The following is an 11,995-nucleotide window of genomic DNA, read 5'->3' as shown; positions in this document are numbered from 1 at the left end:
ACTTCTCAACTCGCAGCTCAACCTCCAGGCATTTATCTTCAAGCGTTGTGAGTTAAGCAAGTCGCAAGACTATCTCGCAGCATTCAAGGCTCCTCGGACAACTTCACATTCAGGGAAGCGTAACTTCTAGGGTACTGGTCCGAATGGTGTGATTCCAGCTTCAGTGGATAGAAGACTCAGACATCTTCAACTTTGATGAAGGAACCTTCGGTGCTTGGGAAATGGAAGGTTTCCTGAAGGCTTCATCTTCGCAGTGCATTGACACGATCAGAAAGAGGCTTCTAGACATGCGTCCATTCCGGAAACGTTATCTTCTTGCTCATAGCTCCGAATTGAATGATCTCAGACGTTCTGGAAAGAGGACTCAAATATCTCGGATTCTGATGAAGGCCCTGTAAACTGAATCGGTCTGGAAGTGCAGCGTCCTTCGCATTCTTCGGAGCTCATCGGGTCGGTCCAAAACGGTAGCGAGACATGAGTTCCTTCCGACGAGCTTAACTCTCTGCTCACGCCTCCAAATCCTATGATTCGACCTGATCTGGAACCATGAATCAATCTTCTCCAACTTTGATACAACACCCGACCGCTGAATCGGACCGGAAGGTTCCCCGGACAGGCGATTTCGGAAATGTGTCTGCACCCGGGAATTTTGGCCGAGAAACTTAACCAGCCGGTACGCGTTTTGGTCGAGGAATCCACCCGCAGTACATGCAAATTGCCGAGAAAAACCTTCCTGCGGTACGTGCGAATGGCCGAGAACCTCCAAAAACCCATTTTCACTATCTTTCAAACCCTGATCGCCATTCCTCTTCCTGGATCCACCTTTTCAACTCCAAATAGCTCCAAATGCACCTGATAAACACTCCAAACATGCAAAGACTCATTGGAACCTAATACAACTCCTAAGTCCTAAAACAAACCCTAGAGACCAAAAATACATGAAATAAGATATGATTTGGAATGAAATATACAACCTAAATGATGCAAATTATGAACATATCAGCGACCTCGACAACACCGGTTACACAAGAGGAGGTTGGAGAAAGCTTGAATGCGAGGCACCCTGAGTTTCCACCAGGCAAAGAGGACTGGATCGATCCGGCCACGACATTCCTACCCGAGCCCTCGGAAAGCAGCCCACCACGACAGTCAACACCGTCCTGTTCTCACATCAAACCCCTTGTACTACTTGGGATCAGACCTCAGCGACTGAGGTATCGACTTCAAACCTTTGTAAATATGCACGCTGTTTATATCATCTTGCATTTGTCTAGTCCTCTTTTTACTTCTCTCACACGCTTTTATAACACAAGGGACTGTGTTATTTAAGTGTGGGGGAGGAGCTTTGTGTTTTCTGATTTTGTTTTCTTTGTTCTTATTTGACTTTTTGCATTTTGAGTCCCATGTAGCTTAGTGCATATGAAAAATCAGAAAATTTTCACAAAAAAAATGTTCATTCTAGATTGCATTTCACATTGTAGGATCGAGTCGAGTTGCATCATGTAGGATTGCATCAATGCAAGGAGTAATGATAGTTTTTTTTCCTAGAGAGTACATCACCTTGAGAACTTGAACTAAATATGCTTGTGAATCTCGTTATGTGCTTGCAAAGTCTGAAAACGATCTGAATCTGAGAAACAAGTTTGAATTGAACTCAACTCTAATTAAGTGAGAACCTTGAACTTGACTTGAAAATATCTTGTGGTGCATTTTTTGAATAAGCTCGTGGATACCGACATACATACTTGAGCTAGAATTACTGTTTTACCACCCTCTTTCCTTAGCTCAAGTAGCTGAATCCGCATCATGGATCAGTTAATTGAAAGGCCACCTTGGATCAAACTTAGCAGAAAGTGTTAGGTTTAGGGCGACAAGGGCAGGTCTCATTGAGTGATGTGTTCCAACATCAAGGAACTGAGAGAACTGGCGAGGAAGAAGTGTGAGAAAGAGAATTGTTGGTAAGTGGAATAAGGTGAGAAGAGTGGAAAAGAGAGAGTGGAAATAGCTAGGGGAATGAAAGAAAAGATTCCTGTCTTGGAGTTTTTGAGTTAAGAGATCGAGCTCTTGTGTTGTGAAAAAGAAAACCTAGCCTCTAAATGAAAAGAAAAAGTGAAAAGAAGCCAAAGAGCTCAAATGTTTCATAAAGAAAGAGAAAGAGGCTAGGAATTGCCAAGAGAAAGTGGAAAAGAGCTGATGAAAGTGTAAGCTCCGAGACCTGTACATGAGGAAAGAAGGTGAATCCCCTAGCTAAGCGATGATGAGAGTGAAAAGAGAGGGTCTTGAGAGTGTGAGCAAGTGAGGAAACTTTGAGTAAAGTGAAGGGTGGGATGAGTCGGTTGCCTTTTACCTTTAGCATTCTGCCAAAGTTTGATCATTCATAGAGAGATCCCTTAACTGCATTGAACCCGCTTGAACACTGATGAGATCACTTTTATCTCATAGCCTCTCCCTAGCCAAGCCAGCTTGTTTAAACATTGCATCATTCGATTCACCTGATAAAGCTTAATGAATGTGAAAGAGTTGAAAGAGAGGAGAATTTTGGAGATTCCTTGCTAGGTTGACATATATCTGAGTATGGCTTTGCATTGCATATTTGAGCATGAACTTGAGTTCTCGTTGTGATCACTTCTCTCAAAAAGGAAATATGACCTCCCGTTGCATTCCAACCTCTCTCTCTCAGTTGTTCTTTTTGCTTGAGGACACAAAGTACAAGTGTGGGGGAGTTGATGTGTCTATATTTTGCATCATTTAAGCTGCATTTTAGAGTCCAAATCATGTGTTTTCTCATTCATTTTAGGTCTTTAGGCATCAAAATAGGCTTTAGGGTACGCATTAGGTCCCAAAGAGTTTTGCATGGTTTGGAGTCTTTATCAGGTGCTTTGGAGGCTATTTGGAGCTCAAGAGGAAGATCAGGAGTTGAAAAGGTGAAGAAAAGGGTCAAAAATGGGGAAAACCGCTTGGCGGAATTTCTCGGCGAAAACTCGTACCGGCTGGATCAGAATATCGGCTAAAATAACTATCGGGTGGTCTTTACCGGCTAAAAATCAGTACCGGGTGAAAATTCCATCGGATGAAATTTTATGCCGAGGAGAGAAGTTTTTATCGGCTAAAAAGCTTACCGCGGTACATGTTTCTCGGACATTTTCCCTACCGTGGGAAGCATTTATCGGCTAAAGTCCATTTTCACCCGCGTGCCTCAAATATCTCTAATCCGGGGAATCTTCTGGTCCGAATCAGTTTTTGGGGTCTTCACCAAAGTTGGAGATAATCAAGTAAAGATCCCAGAACAATTGGAATCACGGAATTCGGAACAGTAAGTAGAGAGATATCGCCACCGGAAGCATACCCGTCTCGCATGCATTCAAAAGCTGATCCAATGGGTTTTGAAGATTACGTAGGACGATGCCCTTCGAGCTCGAATCAGTTTACAGGGCCTTCATTAATATTCTAGGTCTGTGAATGCTTTTTCCGGAACACCTAAGGTCGTCCGATTCAGTGCAGCGGTTTGGAAGATGCCATCTCCGGAATGGACATCGGTCTAAAAGCTGTTTTTCCGGTCATTCCAAAGCGGTGCAAGGATGACCAATCCGGGGAGCCTTCCACTTCCCAAGCTCCAATGGTTTCTTCATCAAAGTTTGAGCTGGATGAGTTACCTTGATTATGGAATTGGTTTCAAGGCATTTGGAGTTGTGTACTGAAAATTATTGCAACCGGAATACAAGTTGATCGGTACGAGCCCAAAAGAGTTGTGATATGCGCTAAGTGTTTCTACGGGCCTCGGCATCCTTACCCCGACATCACTTAGGTCGAGGCTCGTCCCCTGAAGCTCTTTAAACCTGACCTCGTATTAACTCCTCCGTATGTAAAAACCGAGGCATGCATGCTGGAGAAGCAAAGCTGAAAGCGACTAAGTATTGAACGTGAGGCTTGGCTTAAAGACCTCGGTATTGCATGCCGGACTACATCTTCCTGAACCCCTCGACTACCAAGCCCCTCAGCATTGCATGCCGAGGTCCCTTGTCACGAATCTAGATTTAAGAATAAGTTGACTCAGAGAACGCATGTGAAGACGGATTGAAGACTAGGGTTATTGCATGTTCTTGACGTGTTCTTCATGGGATCTTCATCTTGATCTTTTCTCACGTCCACCCCTCGGCATCAAGACCTTGGCTTCACACTCTCACACATCGAGGTGCTCACCCGACGACCCAAGAAGAGCGTTCAATACCCGGTTTGTTCCGGGCTGACCCGCGACACTTACCCTTCACTATAAATTGATTTTAGGACCAGAAACCTAATCATCTTTTATCTTATCTTATTTTCCTGCCTGTTCTAGCTTTAAGAACTTGCCTCTTTTGTGAAACTTGATTAATCTAATCCGATATCTCGTTTTCACGAAAGAAATCTTGTTCTTGTTCATTTCTTTTATTCACCAGCATCAAACTTCTAATCATGACCAGCTACACGTCTTGCAAAGGACTTAGTGAGCTCGTTATGATCAGTGAGTAGTCCATTTAAGAGGTTTTAGATAGGTAGATTAGGGTGTTTCCAAGATAGATTAATGAGTTTAGGGGTCTAGCTTGCATATTTCATTCCTTAGCCGTTCATGTGCTCTAAGATGGATCCAAGCACGCCACTTGCAGTCTAGATCTGAGACTTTCCTTGCATCAAAAGTGTTTGAGGAAATGTCTGAACCAAGCGGCTAAGGGTTTAAGAGTCTTTCATCGCGAGAGTGATAGTTTGTTCTCTTAAACAACTTACTGAACTGGATCTTAAAACTTACTGATTCATGCTTCTCAAAAGGGATTTTGGTATGAAAGAGGATCAGTTTAGATGTTTAATACCTTCATGAGAGGATTATCATATTTTGAGTTCTTGTTAAATGAAAATGTTTGCTAATATTGATTCATTAACTCGCTAGTTTAGCTTGGAGACACCCGAGTCCTTTATCATGTCTAAAGCCTCTGCCTTTATCATCTATTATCATCATCCGAATCATTTGCTTATTACTTGTTATCATTTGCATCTTCCTCTAGCTTAGATATCATTGCTTGCTTCATTTTCATGATTATTTACTTGTTAAGTAGAATAGTTACCAAAAACCTTACTTGATCATCTTGACTTAAGATTATAAGTAACATAGATTAGTGCCTCTCCACAAGTTTGGTTTGATAACCCCTTGTACTACAAGACATGGGATTGATAACCTCTCTAAAGAGCCAGAAACCTCTTGGTTATCAAGATGGGAGTCAATAAACTGCCCACAGACTTAGAGAGAGGTGTGTCTTACCTGGAGCTGACTTACACTGAATGGTGTTGCCCAAAACCCAAAGAAGGCATCACCGAACAGGGTGTCACACATCAGTCTATGACGTGGTCTTCGAATCGTAGCGACCATTCCTAAAGTGTGACCAGAAAGCCTGCACATCGATCGTCTGATTCAGAAGGGAAAAGCAACCTGTAGTGAACTCCTCGAATCATGAAGGTGAGCGTACTCTCCTGCGCATTAGGGGCGGCCTCATTGGTGTAATAGATGCAAACTGAAGCCAAGAACTGACGAGCAAGGTCAGGGAAAAGGTTGAAAGGCCTGGTAGCAATTGTCCCCAATCCCAGCTTAGCAAGCAGACGTAAAAGCTCAGAATCCAAACCCAGTCGTCGCATATCAAGAATATCCAGGAATCCGGTAGAGACCATCTCGACGTTAAGCCAAGCATTGTAGAAAAGTGTGTCATAATTGTCCCAATCATCAGAAATTGGCATATGGAGGCACTCGACACTCTCAGACACCTTCTTGTGAGATTCTTCCCAAACTCGCCTCGGAACAATGCACACCTTCTCTCGTTTAGGCCAAGGGGGCCTAATCCTCTCAGCTGGTGACTCAGGTGTAGCAGGAAGTGATGGTGGTGGTGAGGCGGAGCGAGCTCGAGGTGGTGCAGCAGGTCGAAGGTGGGAGGACGTGAACAGCTGCAAATCTTGCGAGTCAGAAAATTTCACCAAATAGCAAGGTCCTGCGAGGACCGCATTAATGATCGTGTGGTGCCACTGATCTCCTATCAAAGCCTCGGCATGATCGCAGAGGTCGAATGTCACCGCTTCAGTCGGTTGCGAGCTTGAGGCGTCGTTCCTGCATTGTCGTTTGCATGGAGGCATCTGCAAAACACAAAACAGAGCAAACCAAACAAAGAGGAAAAAAGACAAGTTAGCCAAAGTCAAAACCATGAATTTGCTATTCCAGAATTCCCTAATATCAAGACCAGCAATCCTAGCAACACAATCACCAGGGTTCACCCTAAATCAGTTCTGAAACTCCACATGCGAAAATTTCGATCAAGAGTTTTCATGAAGAAAAAAATTTCAAAAATCTGCCAAAACGTCGACGAGAAGTGAGGATGTCAAAATTTGCTCTATATCAGCCTAAAGGTGAGAAATCGAGCAATAGAGCAACCCAGAAAGAGCAAATTTGACATTCCATACCTTGTGTGCCAAAATCGAAAAAGTGAAATTCGAGTGGCTTACCTTGTGGAAGTGGCAAACTGATGGAAGAAACAGAATCAGGGTGAAAATCCGATGAGGTTAGGCTTTTGAAACACTCAAATCCGTGAAGATTTAAGCGAATCGAGTTGTGGTGAAGGGAAGTGAGGCGATGGTGTCGAGTGCGGCTAAGGGAACAAAGAGATGATGAGGGTTTTAAATAAAAAGGGGGAGGGGGAAAAGGAGACTTACCTGTTTGGTAGTGACGAGCAACACCACAAGTAGTGTCGCGCGACACTTGCACGTCGTGAACCAAATCTCCTTGTGCCGGACCCGACATCCGATTCCTCTCCGGTTCTGGATTCCCGGTTAATCTAATTTCTAATTTTTTTTTAAAACAGAAACAAGTGACAGGCGACACCGTAAGTGGTGTCGCTCCACACCAGCCTCTGCTTCACCTAAAACACGAAAACGAAAAACGAAACTCACTGTAAACAAAAGGACCTATGTACAGACTTACCAGTGGATTGCTTTCCACCAAGCGCTTGTTTAAAGTCATTAGCTTGACTTGATGGGGATTCAGGCAGCAAGTGCATCATCCAGAGGTACTATGTGTCCATCTAAAATTGCAGCTTTAGCCCAGTAGTGTTTCACCCTTTGTCCATTCACTGTGAACTCCCTGTTGCCATCTGGTGTGAGGAGGACGATGGCACCATATGGTCGAACTTCCTTGACTATGAAAGGACCTGACCAACGAGAATGCAGTTTACCAGGAAACAATTGCAACTGAGAGTTATACAGAAGTACCTGGTCATTCAGTTTGAATTGCCTGGAGAGGATTTTTGAATCGTGATATGCCTTGGTCCTCTCGTTGTACAGCTTGGAGTTCTCATAAGCATGGTGTCTGATTTTGTCCAACTCATTTAGCTGTATTATTATCCTCTCTGCACCAGACTTGATGTCGAAGTTCATCATCTTTATCGCCCAAGCTGTGTGTGTTTGATATCCGCTGGAAAGTGACATGGCTTTCCATAGAACAGGTGAAATGGTGTGGTACCTTGAGGCGTTTTGAACGCTGTCCTGTAAGTCCAGAGTGCATCGTCCAACTTCTCAGCCCAATCCTTCCGAGTTTTACCCTCTGTTTTCTCCAAGATCTCTTTGATTTGCCGATTAGAGACTTCGACCTGTCCATTCGTTTGAGGGTGATAAGGAGTTGCCACTCGATGATGTACACCATGTTTCCTTAGGAGTTTTTCAAAAAGCTTGTTAATAAAGTGAGAATCACCATCACTTATAACAATTCGAGGCACTCCAAATCGAGGGAAAATGGTCTTGAACATCTTGAGAACCACTGAAGAATCATTAGTGGGGCTGGCAATGGCTTCCACCCACTTAAAAACATAATCGACAGCAACCAAGATGTAATATATTCCCATAAGAAGAGTGAAAAGGACCCATGAAATCGATACCCCCACAATCAAACACTTCAACTTCAAGGATGAAATTCCGTGGCATCTCATGTCGCTTGCTGATCTTCCCTCTCCTCTGACAAGCATCACACTGCGAGATAAAGGCATGCACGTCTCAAAACATTTTAGGCCACCAGAAGCCTGCTTGAAGAACCTTAGACACTGTTTTAAAGGTCGCAAAGTGTCCAGCATATTCAGATCCATGACAATGAAACAGCACCTCTGGAACTTTTGACTCTGCAATGCATCGTCTGTAAATCCCATCAGAACAATGTTTGTACAGATATGGTTCGTGCCAGTGATATCTCCTTAGCTCTCTCATGAAATTCTTCTTCGCATAGCTGATATGTTCATAATTTGCATCATTTAGGTTGTATATTTCATTCCAAATCATATCTTATTTCATGCATTTTAGGTCTTTAGGTGTTTTTTTAGGACTTAGGGGTTTGCATTAGGTCCAAGTGAGTCTTGCATGTTGTGGAGTGTTTACAGGTGATTTGGAAGCACTTTGGACCAAAAAAGATGAAGCCAGGAGGAGAAATGATGAATGGGGGTTTAAAAATGGTGAAAACAGCCTTTTGGGGATTCTCGGCGCTAGCCTGTACCGCGGGAAGCTTTTTCTCAGTTATTTTCATGTACCACAGGTGGATTTCTCGGCCAAAACGCATACCGGCTGTTCAAGTTTCTCGGCCAAAATTTCAGGGTGCAGATACATCTCTGAGATCGCGTTACCGGAAGGTCTTGCCGGCCGATTCAGTCTCCAGGGTCTTCTGAAAAGATAAAGATAATGGAGTCTAGATCTTAGAACAGTTGTAATCGATGTGTTTGGAGCACCGAGCCGAAAGATACGGCCACCGGAAGACAGACCTCTCTCGCATCTGTTCCGGAGCAATCCCATACGTCTGGAAAGATCGTCTGTCCGGGGAGTCTTAACGTCCGATTCAGATTACAGGGTCTTCAGAAATGTTGGAGATGATCAGGTCACAGATCCATAACAGGTAGAATCATTGGATTTGGAGTCGTGAGAAGAGAATTAAGCTCACCGGAAGGCATACCTGTCTCGCTACAGTTTCAAGACTGATCCGATGAATCACAAAGATTGGGTGGGACGATGCCTTTCCAGTCTGAATGAGTTACCGGGGTCTTCATCAAGATTTGAATTCATTGAGTGCTCATTCCAGAACATCGGAGATCATCCGATTTGGAGCGATGTGCTGAAAGATACCATCTCCGGAGTGAACACTGGTCCAAGAGCTTCCTTTTTGATTGTTTCAATGCACTTCAGAGATGAGCTATCCATGGAACCTTCCACTTCCCAAGCGCCGAAGATTCCTTCACAAAAGTAGGAGATGTTTTAGTGCCCTTTCCACTTCAGCTACAATCAAGCCGTTTGGATCTATATCCTGGAAGTTACGCTCCCCCGAATGCGAAGTGGTCCAAAGAGATTTAGAGTCTGCGAGATGGTTTTGCGACTTGAATAACTCGCAGCGCTTAAAGGATAATTTCTGGGAATTGAGCTGCGTGTTGAGATGTGCGAGTAAGGTAACCCTGGATGAGGTCAAAGGTTCCCGAGCAGGAAAAATGCTAAGTCCACAAATGTGCGACTTGAGCATGCGAGTTGGTCGAATAGTGAACTGAACCACAGGAACACTAGCTGTTTACACCGAGTTGGGCATGCAACTTGGGAGTGAAGTAGACCAACTCGCACACATATTTAAAGCCCTATGCTACATGGTTGTGCGAGTTAGGGAGAAAAGCCCTAAACTCGCGGTTTACACTTAGATGGGCATGCGGCTGAGGCTGAAGGACTTAAGGCTCACAAGACAGTTTCTGTGGCTGTGCGACTTGGGCATGCGACGTGGGAAGCACCTGACCAACTCGCACACTCGTCATTTTACCCATCAAAACCGGGTCAGGACCCGGTTTGTTCCGGGCTGACCCGGTTTGTTTTAAGACCTATATATAGTTTTTTTAGGGTTTTACCCTAGGGATTTAAGCTTTATTCATTTTGTTTCTTGCCTCTTTTGTGAAAGACTCCCTTTTTAGAAGAGTAATATCGATTTTTAAGGGTTCTAATCAAGAGAGTTTGAGAGATCTTTGAGTTTAAAGCTGCAAATCCATCATTATCCATCTTCTCCATCTACATTTCTCATCATTAATCATGCCAATCTTTTCAACTTGCAAAGGTCTAAGAGAGATTAGTATGATTAGTGAGTAGTCATCTTAACGAGGTTCTATATGTGTAGGTTAGGGTGCTAAAGTGCTAGATCCTTGCATATCACTTGAGATCTAGATTCTGGGAATTTCATACACCAAAAGTGTTTGATGACATTCCTGAAAGAGCTGTATTAGAGGTTTAAGCATTTGCTGCATGATGATGTATTGTTATTTGCTTGAATGATCTTTTAGAACTGTTTATTAATGCTCACTGATTCATGTTTCACAAATGATGATTTGGTTTGAAAATGGATTAGTGTAGAGGTTGATTCCTTCATGAGAGGATTAATCAAGATTAGAGTTCTTAATCATTTGAATCATGTCTCAGCATTGTCATTAGCATTCCTTGTTTAGCACCAAAGCACCCTAGCCAACTATCATGTCTAGAATCTCATGCTTCCATCATCTCATATTCACATCACTTGTCATTTGCTTAGTTCTTGTTTGATCACTTGTTTAATCATTAATCTTGTTTTAACATCTTAGTTGTCCTTAGTCAATCAAAACCTCACCTGTTTACTTGAATTGAGAAACTGATCACATAGCTTAGTGTCTAGCACCACATTCTTGGATTGATACCTCTTTTGTGCTACTTTGACAAGGGGATTGATAGCCCTAAGACCCAAAAGGTATTGTCTATCAATTGGCGCCGTTGCCAAAGTGTGGTTTGTTTAGCATTAGACTCTGATCTGTTCTTGAGATCAAGTACTTATTTTTTGTTTTTACTGATTACTTTCAATCTCTGTTTTTTATCTCAGGTGTATGAACATCAGGAGGTCAAGAAGCTGTGGTCCACCTCTCCCTCTAAACGACAACATCAATCTTTTGGTTCCAAGAAGGAGAAGGGATAGGCGTGGAAGACAGACTGATCAGGCTGATATGGAAGATCAGAGACAGCATGTGGTTGACATTGAGCCGCAGGTTCAAGAGGGGCAACAGGCTCAGTTGCAGCAGGTTAATGGAGCTGGTAATGCAGCTGGTAATGGAGCTGGTCAAGGGTTCCATCAGGGTAATGTTCATCAGGAACAGGTGCATCAACAGCAAGCTTATGTCCACCTGGGACAAGCTCCAACTCATCAGCAAAGGCACCGGGCCAATGTACAGCAAAGACAATAGGCTCACCACCAACAGCCCTTCCAAAACCAACCAAGGAGATATGAGCAGCCACAGATCTATGTTGGAGAAAATGACAGGGCCAATGCTCATCAGTATGGAGCAGGGATTCAAGCACCACCTGTGCAAAACAACAATTTTGAAGTGAAGGCATCCTTACATATGGTCCAAAACTCCAAGTTCCATGGATTGGCAATGGAAGATCCCTTGGAACACTTGGACCAATTTGATAAAGTCTGTGACTTGACAAAGATAAATGGAGTATCTGAGGATAGCTTCAAGCTCAGATTATTCTCCTTCAGTCTTGGTGACAAAGCACACCGATGGGAGAAGAATCTCCCAAGAGGCTCCATTCAGACTTGGGAGCAATGCAAGCAGGCATTTCTGTCTAAGTTCTTCTCAACTTCCAAAACAGCAAAGCTAAGAAACCAAATCTCCAGTTTCACTCAACATAGCAATGAGAGTTTTAGTGAAGCATATGAGAGATTCAAGAGGTACACTAACCAATGCCCACACCATGGGTTTAGTGAGGCTTCTCTTCTCAGCACACTCTATAGAGGGGCTCTTCCCAAGATTAGGAACCAGCTGGATACTGCCTCCAATGGAAACTTTCTGGGAAAGGAGATTCATGCTGCTTTAGAGCTGGTTGAGAACTTAGCAATGAGCAATGATACATATGGAGAAGACTTTGATAGAGCCAATAGGAGTGAGAGTTCAAGCAGGGA

General features: G+C 43.5%; 1 non-coding gene across 1 annotated transcript; it reads right to left on the bottom strand.

The window, feature by feature from the left end:
* Positions 1-11,687: 11,687 nt before the first annotated feature.
* LOC112084945 lies at positions 11,688-11,794 on the bottom strand. Its single transcript, XR_002898594.1, has one exon. It is a non-coding gene; the product is annotated as a small nucleolar RNA R71 (small nucleolar RNA).
* Positions 11,795-11,995: the final 201 nt, after the last annotated feature.

Source organism: Eutrema salsugineum, unplaced genomic scaffold, assembly GCF_000478725.1.
Source record: "Eutrema salsugineum unplaced genomic scaffold, Eutsalg1_0 scaffold_4, whole genome shotgun sequence".
NCBI lineage: Eukaryota > Viridiplantae > Streptophyta > Magnoliopsida > Brassicales > Brassicaceae > Eutrema > Eutrema salsugineum.
Note: the sequence above shows the minus strand (reverse complement) of the source record. Positions and strands in the feature narration are given on the sequence as shown.